Here is a 13,417-nt window from a genome sequence, read left to right on the forward strand (position 1 = left end):
GATGGTAAATCTCTGAGGCAAAATTAAATGTCACTCCCAAGATCTTTACTTCCTTTCTTATGAAATATATTCCATTTTTTTTAATCTCACCAAATCCCTTGCACTTCATTTTGTTTAACTGCAGACCATCCTTTTTGACAGCTTTGCTGTCCTTATCACAACCTGACTTATCCATCACATGTTTTTTATTATTAGAACTAAATCATCTGCATATGTCATACATATTGGTAATGTAACATTCCCTTCCATCTCACAGCTTTATTTTCTTTAAGTATCATCTCTACTACGTCTTTCATTGTAATTAACATTTCTTTCACCTCTCTTCCTTTTATTCCATAATTCACTTTCCTGCTACTTCAGCCAATACTTTATCCATCCTTTTTTGTAATCATCATCATCATCATCAACCCCCTTTTCCCATTTTAATACATGGGGATAATGTTTCATGTTAACTGTTACCAGCTCTCTCTCGATTCAGTGCCACACTCCTGCCTTCTTCAACACTCATGCCTGACTGTCACAGATCTTCTTTTCACACAATCCATCCACCTCTTTGTTGGACACCCTCAGTTCCTCATACCTTCTTCCTGTCTGTCCCAAATCTTTTTCACCAGATTATCTTCTGCTTTTCTGCACGTGTCCAAACCACAGTTATCTCTTCTCTTTGATCTTTTCTGCAATTGGAGCTACTTTGGCTTCTGCTGTTATGTCCTCATTTCTTTGTCTGTCCCACAGTGTGCTGTGCATCCTACCACCCTTCTCAGGCATTTCATTTGTATCACCTCTAGGTTTCTCATCTGTGCTCTCTTTACTGTCTAGGTTTATGTATCATGCAGTAGTACTGGTAGCACCACTGTTTTGTACATCTGAATTTTCAGCTTCTTTGGAATGCTTCTGTCATACACTACACCTGACACTCTATGCCAGTTGACTGCCGCTCCTCTGATTCTAGCTTTGACCTCTTTATTCAGATTTCCCTTCTTGTCAACCACCCCTCCCAGATACTTGAAACTATTAACCTGTTCCACTATCTTCCCTTCTACCTCAGTTTTCAGTTTCTTCTGATTTTTCCAGTTTGCTGCCATTACCACTGTCTTATCTGTACTTAGTTTCATCCCATATGCCTTCAGCTTTGCATTCCATTGCCCTATTCTTTGCTGAAGTTCTTCCTCTGAGTCTACTTGTAATGCCACATTGTCTGCATACAGCAACTTTATTGATCTGTCCCCTCCAACCTGTTTGCTAATGTAGTCCATCACTGTTATGAACAGCAGTGGGGTCATATACCCGAACCCTGTTGCACACCCACACCCATTGGGAACCCCTCTTTGAGCGTAAATATTGTTTATACTTGACTCATTGGGTCCTTGTAGACAGTGTGCACTAATTCCGTCAATGTTTCTCAGTCTTAGAACTACCAAGGCACTCCCCAAATTTGCTTTCTTGGGAACTTGTCATATGCTTTCTGCATGTCTAGGAATGCCCAGTTGGACTCTTTCCTCATCTCTAGCTTCTTCTCAATTGTTTGTCTCACTGCAAACATTGGGTCAGTTGTGCTGCATCCTGATCTGAATCCGAACTGCTCATCTCCCATCATACTTTCTATTATGCTGGATATCCATTTTTTGTAATATTTTCACAAATATTTTATAGTTATTATTCCCTAGTGTTATGGATCATTTCATTCTTTTCCATAAAAATATTATCACGCCACCATGTTTTCCTCCATTATACCCTCCTCGTCCATTCATTTAATAGTGTTAAAAATTATCTTTCATCTTTATCTTTCATCTTTATTCATTTCCTTATAATTTCCTTATAATATTCATATAACTTATACCATCTTATCCTAGCACTAATTCATTCTTACCTTCTTTTACCACCTTCTGTATTTCTTCTATTGTTGCACAGATTTCTATAAAAAAATAACTTTTTCAGATTTTTTTCACTTTCTATTATTTTTACCCACCCATTTCTCATATATTTTCTCTACAAAACTTTCTACTACCTCCATAAAATCATATATTTCATTTACTTTCCCCCACTCTTTTTTCCACAACCATAAGCATATCTTTTTCAAAATTTCAACCAATGCCCATTCCCCATTATACTTTATCTCAATTAATCTTTCATTCCATAGCACCCACAAAACATGAAATAATTTTTTATCAATTTCTTTCACTTCCTTTGTTTTTGTTACCATAATATTCATACACTATCATATTCATGTTTATGTGTTGCACAATTTTAGAATCATTCACTAATTTCATACCATTTTTTCCCACAATTCTCTCACTCTTGTACAATTCAGGAAAAGATGTTCCATCATTTCAGTCTCTCCAGAATGATTGCATGCCCTCCCCTGAATCCGTTTATAAGGCATATTTGTTTTAATAGCAGTTTACTTATCATTAACCTCCACATGCAGTCTTTACATTCATGCATGTTTTGTTCCATATAAGCCTTATTTTAATTGCCTTTCATTGTGTATTACCACATTTTTCCTCAGGATAAATATAGTAACACTCCCACAAACTTTTCATGCCATTCTCTTCTCCTGTTTTCTACATTTCCTATTTTTATTTCCATAAAACCTTGTTTTGACATTCTTTAATCTCATTATTAACATCGTCCTTCCATTTTTTCCATATTTTAACTTTCCCAAACATCTTTATATTTAATTTTCAGTATATCATTTATTATACTCCTATTTTCTTCTTTTATTCCCCATAACACTTTATGCAAATTCAGGAAAGCTGCATAAACTATTGGATTTATTAATCCTAGTCCTCCTTCTTCTTCCTTCACATACAGAACTCCTCTCCTTACAGGATTTAATCTTGAACCTCAAATAAGTGAAAATTTAGTCAATAGCAATTATTTTTCATACTTAGAATCATGTATATACTTGCTAAATAAGCAATTTTACCTATCAAAACAGAGTTTATTAAATATACCTTTTTCCTTGTATGGTGATCTATATGACCTCCAAAACATACATTTCTTTCAGCTTTTGTATCTATCTTTCCCATTGTATTTATTCCACATATTAACCTCATATGTTATTCCTAGAATATTTACCTCTTATTCATTAAAATGAATACCTTGTAATTCACCCAAAATCCCATTCTTTTACTTTTATTATTATTAATACTTAGACCAGTCATATTCAAATACTTACTTAGTTTCCTAATTCCTTGTTCTATCCATTTCCTATTCTTAGTAATTACAACTATATCATCTGCATAAGTAAACATAACTGGAACATATATTTCCTCTATTATTCTATACCTTGCCATTTTCAACTCTCTGTTCATTGCATTTACAATTGCATTCATAACTAATGCAAATATGATACTTCTTGCTGGACAACCTTGACTTATCCCACATTCTGTTCTTATTTCTTTACTAAACCATCCATTTAAGATTATTTTTATAATATTATTCTCATATACTTATCTTATAAGTTTTATTATTTTATCACTTACATTATTGTCTGTTAATATACTCCACAATTCCTCATACTGTATTTTATCAATGCTTTATTCAAGTCTCCAACTAATATTTTAGTCTCCAATTTTTTATTTATGATATCATCTGTTACCTTTCTTAATATCCACAGTAAATACTGACTTCCTTTCCTTTTTTCCCATCAACCTATCCACACCTTTCTCTAGTCTTTTCCCTATTATTCGCATAAATATGTTATAATCTGTGTTATTTAGTACAAATAGTCTCCAATTCCTAATATCTTCTTTCTCCCCCTTTTCCACATGAATTTCATGTCCCCATACATATTTCTTTTTTATTTATCCCTTTTTCTCAACCACTCATTCAATACTTACCTTTGCCATTCTTTTGTATTGTAATACATATGATATGTATTTCCATCTATTCCTGTAGCTTTCTCCATATCTATACCTTTTAATATTTTATCAAACTCTCCTACACTTATTTTTTTTCCATAATCTCATTCTCTTCTTTACTTAAGTTCTTTCCCTCCCATATGTGCCTCTCTTTTGTCTCTATCTTCTTAAATGTATTTTTGTACACTGCTGTGTTACTTCAAATATTTTTTTTGCATGTTCACTTTCTCTCCTTCATTATTTTGCAATTCTCTTATTACCTTCTCATTTTCTGTCACCATTTTACTCAAATATGGAGTTTCCTTGCAAAAATTATCTTTGCCTATATAACATTTTATCCTTTTTTGGCTCTTTTCATATATCTCCTTCTCCTTACCATAAAATGTTTCATTATTTCTTAATACATCGCTAAATATTATCTGACTTTTCAACCTATATTTCTTCTTTTCTTTCTTTCTTTCTTTCTCTTTCTTTCTTTCTTTCTTTCTTTCTTTCTTTCTTTCTTTCCATCATCTGTCATTCTAAAAAGCAATGTTTAAATTTTCCTTTAAAATGTAACCACAAACCATTCCAATTTCCATAAAATATTCTCATTTCCACATGGTCTTCTCATAATCTATCAATTTCCTTTCTTTCCTCCTCGTCTAAATCTTTTTCATTCAACCTTTTGATACCTTTATCTACCTTTATACATTCTTCCTTTACCTTTACTTCTACCCATGTAGCCAGATGATCTGAGAAACCTGTTTCCTTTGTTCCTTCTTTTATCATTTTGAAGTATCAGATATTATAAAATAATCAATCTCTGCTTTTATCTCATTCATTTTATAAGTCCAACATATATTATTCCATATGTATAGCTTTCCACTTTGTATTATTTCATATACTATCTTAACATTATTCCCTTCTTTCTTTCTTTCCTTAAATCACATTTAAAATCTCCTACTAATATTATTGCCATATTCACTCCAACATATTTTAAGATTCTCTTCCTTTTTGTGACATATGAATATATTGCAATGATTTTATACTTGTCTGTCTTATATCTTATATCTACCACTGTTATTCTACCTAACTCAACTAAAGTATAATCTAAAACCTTAACTATTTCACTACATTCTGCAGCAGGTCATGAACATGTATCTTTCCCCGTGTTCCATACAATAGTTCCAGGCCATAAGTTTTCCATCTACTTTCTTTGTTCTTCCATGAATATTCTTGTATGTTCTAAAATAATTACATCCATATAGAGTAATATACACCATCCTATAACACCTAACCTTCTTTTAACATTTTTCATACTGTTAACATTTATTGAAAAGACCCACAGGTTCTTCCAGAAGTATTATTTTCCATCTTAACCCTTATTTTTTTTTTTTTTTTATTTTCTTTCCTAATCACATTCTTAAATTTTATTTTCCTGTCTTTCACCCTTTTCCCTATTGAACTTTTTACCTCTTACTATTTTCCAACTACTATCTTCGTCTTCACTTCTTTCCATTATTGATTGCTCTTCTTCATTTTTTATTTTCTTTACCCATTATATTTCTATCTTCCTCTTGTATGACATTTTGTTTTTCATGTTCATTCTCTACATTGTTTTTTATATCATACACATGTTTTTGCATCTGCTCTTCTTGCTCAACATGCAAGTGTTGATCACAGTTAATTAAATCATGCCCCATTTTTCCACATTTTTACACATCAATTTACATGTCTTTGCTTCATGCCCCACTTCCCCACAAACTAAACATTTTCTTTTATCACAATTACTTATTTAATGATCATTTTTTCCACAAAAAAGCAGGTTTTCAACTGTCCCTTATATCTTGCATATCCTCAGGTTCCTTCAACAATTATTTCAACCGGAATATGCACAGTATTATCATTTTCCATCTTCAAAATTACATCACAATCCCATCCCCCAGTCCAGAGACCTCTGTCATACAGTTTTGTAATGTCCAACACTTCTTTACAAAGTGTTTAAATAGTCTTTCAATGCTTCCTTATCTACTTCAGTTCAAAACTATATAGCAATCCTCTTTTATGTTTCTCCATAAAAAGTCTGCATCATATAAAGGTTTCACGGATTACAGTTTTCTTTTTTTCAAATTTCTCAAAAAAACACTCCATGTATTACCCAGTCTCAAATATAATGTCAGAGTAAGTCTCTCTATTAATATAAATAAAAGCTCTTATCTCATTGGGTGATATTCCCAAGGGTGCAATAACTGTGTTACATACCTTGTACCTTTCTAGTTCTTTTTCATTCTTACCAATGAGCCATACAATGAATTTCTTCTTTGGGATTTATTTTCATTCTTTTCTTTCTCTTGGTTGCTTTTTTCCCTCTTTCACCATCAGTGCATATGACTTTCTTTCTTCTGAAATTTCTCTCACCTTCTCTTTCTGAATCTTGTCCATAATGTCCCCCCCACGAAGCCGCCACTTCACTCTGCATAATGATTTCTTTCAAATAATCATTCCACAACCCTCCTGTCTGAAGGGTTGTAACTACACACTCTGACGTGGACTCAGAAAACAGACCTTTTTGGCATAGGTACTCCAAATCTTGTGAAGGTTTGATTACCTTCACATCAGGATTCTCCTTTACTCCAACCACCTCCTTCAAACAACTCATCTGATTATTCAATTGCTACCTCACCACTCAAATGATAGCTTTCTGACTCTGCTTCCTTCTGCACACATTCCTCTTTTTTTTTTGCTATTTGACATTCATGGGTTCATAGGTTCACAGTTGTATACTAGGCTAATGGCCCTGGAGCTTTTACAAGCCTAGCCCATAGCAGTACACCGGCATAGTACCACCCGACCTTAGTTCTCAGTCCCTCTGTCGAGTAGAGCCACTGGAGTGATGTCTGGGGTTAATTTTCTATCTCCAATCCACTCATCAAGATTTCTCTTGAAGAGGGCCAGTGAGGTGCTCTGTTTGACATGTATGGGGAGTCTATTCCACAGCATGGGCAGTCACTGGGTTATGAACCTGTCCCTCCAGCATGTTCTCTTGATTGTGGTAATGAGGCTGAGGTCCCTGGAGCATGTAGTGTGGAGGGATTGGGACTTCTTTAGATGTAGCATTTCTAACAGGACATGGCTTTGTAAGTCAAGCTACTTTCACGCTGTGGGTTTGCAACCCACCTAGTGATATAGGGGTTGATGCCTAGCTTAGTGAGTATTTCTATGATTCCTGAATGGGGAATAGTATCAAAGGCCTTGGCCAGATCAAGGTAGGCTGTATGAACCACCTTGCCTTCATCTACAGCTCTGGTGACTGACTCAAAAAAGTTGACCAAGTTGAGCCGGCATGATCTACCCTTCACAAAACCAAACTGTGTGGGATCCAAAGTTTGGAGATTCCCTATATCCTTGTTTATTAGGTCCATGATGATGAGTTCCATTGCTTTGCATATCGGACTCATCAGGCTAATGGGGTGATAGTTCCCAGCATCTGTAGTCGCTCCTCCTTTGTGGAGAGGGATGACTGTAGCAGTGAGCCATTCAGTAGGGACAAAGCCTGAGGTGAGGCTGTGATTGAATAGGCCACACAGGTGAGGTGTCAGTTCACTCTGTAGTTCATGTAGAACACACCCAGGGATATTGTCAGGTCCCATAGAAGCTGTATTCTTGGCCTTGGACAGTGCTGTTTTAACCTGTACAGCAGTAATACTGGGTGCCTGACAATCTACTGGTATTGTGATTGGTCCTTTAGGGGGAGAGGGGTAAAGTTGGCAATGAATCTGTCAGCAATATCTGCTGTCTCAGTATAGGAAGCACCATTGTGCAGTAGCTCAGAGCAAATCTGGGTATTGCCATGGAGATTCTTTACATAACTATAGAAGTCCTTGTGGAAGGTTTTACTATCTGCTGCACTTCAGTTTTCATAGCTAGCTTTAGAGGATTTGATGAGGGATCTCAACTTTTTGTTGAGTCTGATAGAGTTTTTCCAGTTTTGGAACTTCACCTTATTCTCCATCAGTTTCCTCCTTCTGTTGTAGAGTTTGTTTATGGCAGGGGACAACCAGATTGGCTTCCTTTTTTCAGAGGAGAGCGTCTTGATTCTATTTGGTATGGTGAGATCCATGCATTTGTGTACATGTTCATACAATGCATTGGTGTATGATTCGGTGGTCATGCAACTATTCTCCATTTGCATGGGTGCTGTGAAGTTAGCCACCTCTGTTTTTAGGAGCCCAAAGTTAGAGTTGGAGACGTTTTTCATGGTGGTTACCTTTGCAGGGGGTGGGGGGCTGGGAGGGATGTGAATTTCCAAGGTGATTAGTTTGTGGTCGGATATAACCAGGGCAGATTTGACTATTGGTGTAGAGAACGGGTACCCATGTTAGTAATGATCAGGTCAAGGATGTTGCTACCTCTAGTGAGGGTAAGAACGAGCTGGTCCAAGGCATTGGAATTAATGAATTCCAGGAAATGTTGGGCAAGTGTATTGGTACATGAGTAGTTTTCCCAGTTAATGGAGGGGTAGTTGAAGTTGCCCAGTATGAGAGTGTTAGTTTGGACCCTAACATTCTCCAGGGTGCTTAGGAACATGGAGTGTGAGTCTTGGGACATGGTTGGGGACCTATAGCAGGCTACAACCTAAATCACTGTCTTACCCAATGTTAGCTGCACTAAGAAGTATCTCTCATGTGTTATGTTGGGCTACCAGCCTGGAGGTGTGCGTATCCTTTATGAATAACACCACCGCCTTTGGACCTTCTGTCTAAGTTCTGGGGCCAAAAGGTGTGGAATGAGTTATAGCCTGGTAGTGCAGGGGTGCTTTCTGCTGCCTTGAACCAGGTCTCAGTTACAGAAAAAATGTCGATGTTCTCCATTTTAAGGAGTGCTTCAAGTGAGTGCATTTTGAGATTTAGACTTCTAGCATTGAGCAGCATGACCCTCAGACTGCATTTGTTTGTAGCTGTTACGGTGGTAATTTGGTCTTTGGAACACCATCTAAAAAAGGCACTATAGGGGTGGCAAGAGCCTTGGCCAGTATCTAGAAGCCCAGGGGTGACAGATGTAAGCTATCTCTGGCAAAGCATCGAGGTCTGTCAATCATGTCATCCCAAGTAAACAGATACTGGATCCCCTTAGAATGACACCAGAAATTTAGCCATTTGTTGAAATCAATCATTTTCTGTTTGTACTGTGGTATCATTCTGGATGATGGTAGGATGGTGCTCAGAATAGGGTCATACCCGCCTGGGCTACATAATCCGAGAGCTCCTCCATCTCTCTTTTCATGTAGTCCAGGGAGGTACATCTCAGATCATTCATACCCACATGTACAATGACAGAGTCAATTTTGTACCTGTTGTTGAGGAAGTGTGTTATGTGGCAGATACTGGCACTAGACAGGCATCTGACTGTTACTTTCTCCTTATTCAACCTAGTAAGTGGGACATCAGTGTGCCTCACTATCGAGTCACCTATGACTAGTGTGTTGGGCATGCTGTTTTGCCTTAGGGGCTTTGGCTGAGTGGCACATTGTTTAGGAGAGTTATGCATCTCCTGATTCGTGTTGTGTTGTGGCGGTCGAGTGTATTTCTGTCTTGGAGGTCTCTGCTGTTTGGGTAGACTTTTATTGAGAGCCTCCATGAAGGTGGGTATGTGGTTTGTGTTTTTATGTGAAGGCAGTGCTGGTGTGTGTGTTCTGGAAGGTTATGTGTTCCATGTGGTGTGGTGCAAGTGTTGACCTTCTCCTCCTGACCAGGTATTCAGGTCTTGGCTGGAGAGTGTATGGCTTCCAATTTGGATATATAAGTGCATCTCTCGAAGTTTGAGTAATGGGGGTAAGAGGAGAGGGTTGTCGGTGTACATGAGGCAATTGCTACATTGTCTCAGGATCACTGAGTTCACCAGGTTAATAGGAGAAAGCACAGGGAACTGACTTTTAGACATGCCTGGATGGGTGGGCATTAGTAATACATACTGGAGTTGTTTCCTTGTAGAACGTTTAGTGCTGGTAGCACTTTTGTGTGCTACAATAATTGCTACAAGAAGTCTGGTAAAGTGCTTGACTAATAAGCTAGTAAAAGTGCAGGAGAGGAGAGAACTAGCAGATCTAAGGGAAAAAGTGAAGAGCAGACTTTGGCACTGCTCAGAAGCTTACAAACAGTCCTGGATACAGCAAATCTGGATCTGGACTAGACTAGTTACAGGAAAGGTGGGAAACAAGTGAAAACGTGGGGTTTTAAACCAGAAAGTTGAAAGAGATGGAAAAACTGCTCAAACAGCCAATAAACTACAATGTCTGGGCCAGAAACCACTCCTCTTGTGGTAGATAGGCTACTTAGTGCTTACCACTCCCATTGATAAGCTAGAAGGCTTCTCTCCAACACAGAAAGGATTGGGGGGCTCAGAAACCTACATACAATCCTGGATACAGGAATTCTGTATCTGGACTAGACTAGTTACAGGAAAGGCAGAAAAAGCATAAACGCAGGCTTTTAAACCAGATTTGTGCTACCTCTATCTTTCTTCCACTTTCTCCGAGCCACCTTCATGCCTGGAATGGAAACTGGAAGTGTAACAACCAAACAGTGTCTCCATACTCTTCGAAAAGAGTGGGGGGAGTTCCCAGATGCCTTGGCCAAATTTCCACTAGTAGTAGAAATACCACCTCAGGTCTGCCCTGAAAAGAGATCACAATCCTAGTGGGACTAACCAAGTCAACAAAGAAAAGATAGATAGATAGATAGATAGATAGATAGATAGATAGATAGATAGATAGATAGACAGACAGACAGATAGACAGACAGATAGAGAGACAGACATATAGATGATAGATAGATAGATAGATAGATAGATAGATAGATAGATAGATAGATAGATAGATAGATAGATATTTTTACAGTTCACGGTATAATGCAAATTACAGAAATACGGGTAAGCAGTAACTGGAATTTTAGATATTTAACTACACAAATTGTGATGTCTCTTGAACTGACATTATCATGCACAGTGGCAATAAAAGATATTTTACTACACAAATTCCAGTATCTCCTGAACTGACATTACAGTGTAGACTGGGAATAACAATGTGTGGTCTGTGATTCAGCAGGTCTCTGAATTAATTACAGCACTTTATAAAGAATATTTATTTTTATTTCAGATTACTTTGCTTATTAATTTCTGTGCCAGAATGAGGTTTTAGCTATGTGTGAAAATGGTCTGAAGGGATTGGCTCACCTACTTGGCTTGCAAATTAATATTACTTATTCTTCTCAAATACACCTTTTTCTGGTTGTATGACTTACCCCTTTAAATACAATGCCATAGCAACAGCAAAACTCCAGCCTCCTCTGGTGGTATGCACTGCAGAGCACCGTGTGTGTGTGTGTGTGTGTGTGTGTGTGTGTGTGTGTGTGTGTGTGTGTGTGTGTGTGTGTGTGTGTGTGTGTCTATAGATATATATATATACATATATATATATCTATATCTATATATATATATATATATATATATATATATATATATATATATATATATGTGTGTGTGTGCGTGTATTTATGGGGTTGAAACACAAACTGGCTGACATGTTCAGTCAATCACTGCTTCTTCGTATGTATTATAGTGGGACCAGTGAACAGTGAGGTTAAAAATGTGTTTCATTCTGTTGAATTTACTGTTTTCAGAGTTGTGAGGTGATGGTGCAGGATGCTTACTCCCTCTGCAAAAGCACATTTTTTTTTTCTTAATGCTGCTTTTGATGGATCAGATGTTTATATGGTTGGATAACAGTTACATTAAGGATCTGTCCCCTTATCACCTCTGTTTTGCAATGTCAGGTTTGGAATAATTAGCATTGTAGGTATGATTACAGACAGAAAGCGGTTTGCCCTGCTGCAGAAAAAAAAAATATTCACATTTCTATAGCTTGGAAGGTTATGGTGTATTTTCTGATGGTTTCGGTTCCTACAAAGGTTTATTTCTTGGAACTGATATAAACTTGTTTTTATGTATGTGCATGGACGTGTGTATGTATGTGTTTGCAGCCACACATATATGCAGTTAATTAACACTTATAAAATCCTTTGCATCCTACCCACCACATGTTAAGTGATAAGGCTGTTACTGTCCTCTGGGTCCAAAATAACATATCAGTTATCATAATGACTTGCAAACTTGATGCTAGACTGACTACTGTGTATAAGAAACTATACACGGGTTGACAACTATCTGTTTGTTTCCAGTATAAGGAAAATGCAAATCAAATTGATTTACACAAGATATTTGCCTTTATATCTTATCACCAAGAACCATTACAGCAAGATGACACTTTATTATTTAGTCCAATACTGTCAAAGAGGGGCAAATGCAAATAAGGAAGATTAACGAAACTGTAATCTTGCACAATATTCATGCTTTGAGAATAATAACAAACAAAACAGTCATAAATAAAATAAATAAACAGAACACTGTAGTCTTTCCTAGTGTTTTTAAATAGTCTCTTCAGAAGATAAGACTACAGTAGTGCCAGCCAGACGTACACATAAATTAGAGTTGGAAAAGTCTGGTAACTCACTTAAAAATGTCAAAAAATGCTTCTCTTTTTAACTGGTTCAACTCAGCAATGGGTAAAAAAGCAATAATAAAGTTTTGCTGTCCTCTTGTGACGCCTGCTGGTAATTGCAGCTTCCCTTAGCCACTAAAATAAAAAGGATAACTCATACTCTCTTACTTAAAAACTCAAGAGGTGATGAGTACCTCTTATTTGATAAGAGTAGGTTTTATAATACGGATAGCTCAGACTTTCAGAGAACAAAAGCCTGTCAGCTGAAGTTATGTGAGCAGTTTTAGCAGAACTCCACCACTTTGTCAAGGAATCTTCTACTTAATAATAGGCTAATAGGCTTGCTGAATTCAAACCAAGGTAGTAGTGCCCAAAAATCTAAATTCTGACAATAAGGAATAAGGTAACAATGTAGAATCGCACCGCAACCTGCACTCGTATCAGCTACTTTTCTCTACATCCTTACTTCCTTCTATACCCATAATATGAGCACTCTGTCTCATATTAAGACAGCACTCAATTTCCCCTCTGTCTGTAACCGTGCAACCTCTATTATACCATGATCCCCCCAAAACGTGCACGCTGATTGGCCAGCGTGCCCGTTGTAAATCGAGTTATACTAATGGAAAAAGGTCCGGTCGCCTGGACTTTTTTCCATTAGTATAACTCGTTTTTTTAAAACACTGTCTCGCTATTATTTTAAGCTGTCTCGCCATGTTAAACCCATTTAACATAGCGAGGCAGTGTTTAAAAGCAATGGAGAAAGCAAGATCTCCGTTGCTTTTTTTAAGTGTTTCGCTATGTTAAATGAGTTTAACATAGCGAGCCAGGTTTAAAATAAGCAACGGAGATGTCCGTTGCTTATTTTAAAACTGTCTCGCTATGTTAAACTCATTTAACATAGCGAAACACTAAAAAAAAAGCAACGGAGATCTTGCTTTCTCCGTTGCTTTTGCCCACAGCTCTGATTTACTGCGCAGGCGCACAGTACATCAGAACTGCCGCGGATGCCAGA

Source organism: Protopterus annectens, chromosome 12.part0 (genome assembly GCF_019279795.1).
Source record: "Protopterus annectens isolate FY-2018-M chromosome 12.part0, PAN1.0, whole genome shotgun sequence".
NCBI classification, from domain to species: Eukaryota; Metazoa; Chordata; order Ceratodontiformes; family Protopteridae; genus Protopterus; species Protopterus annectens.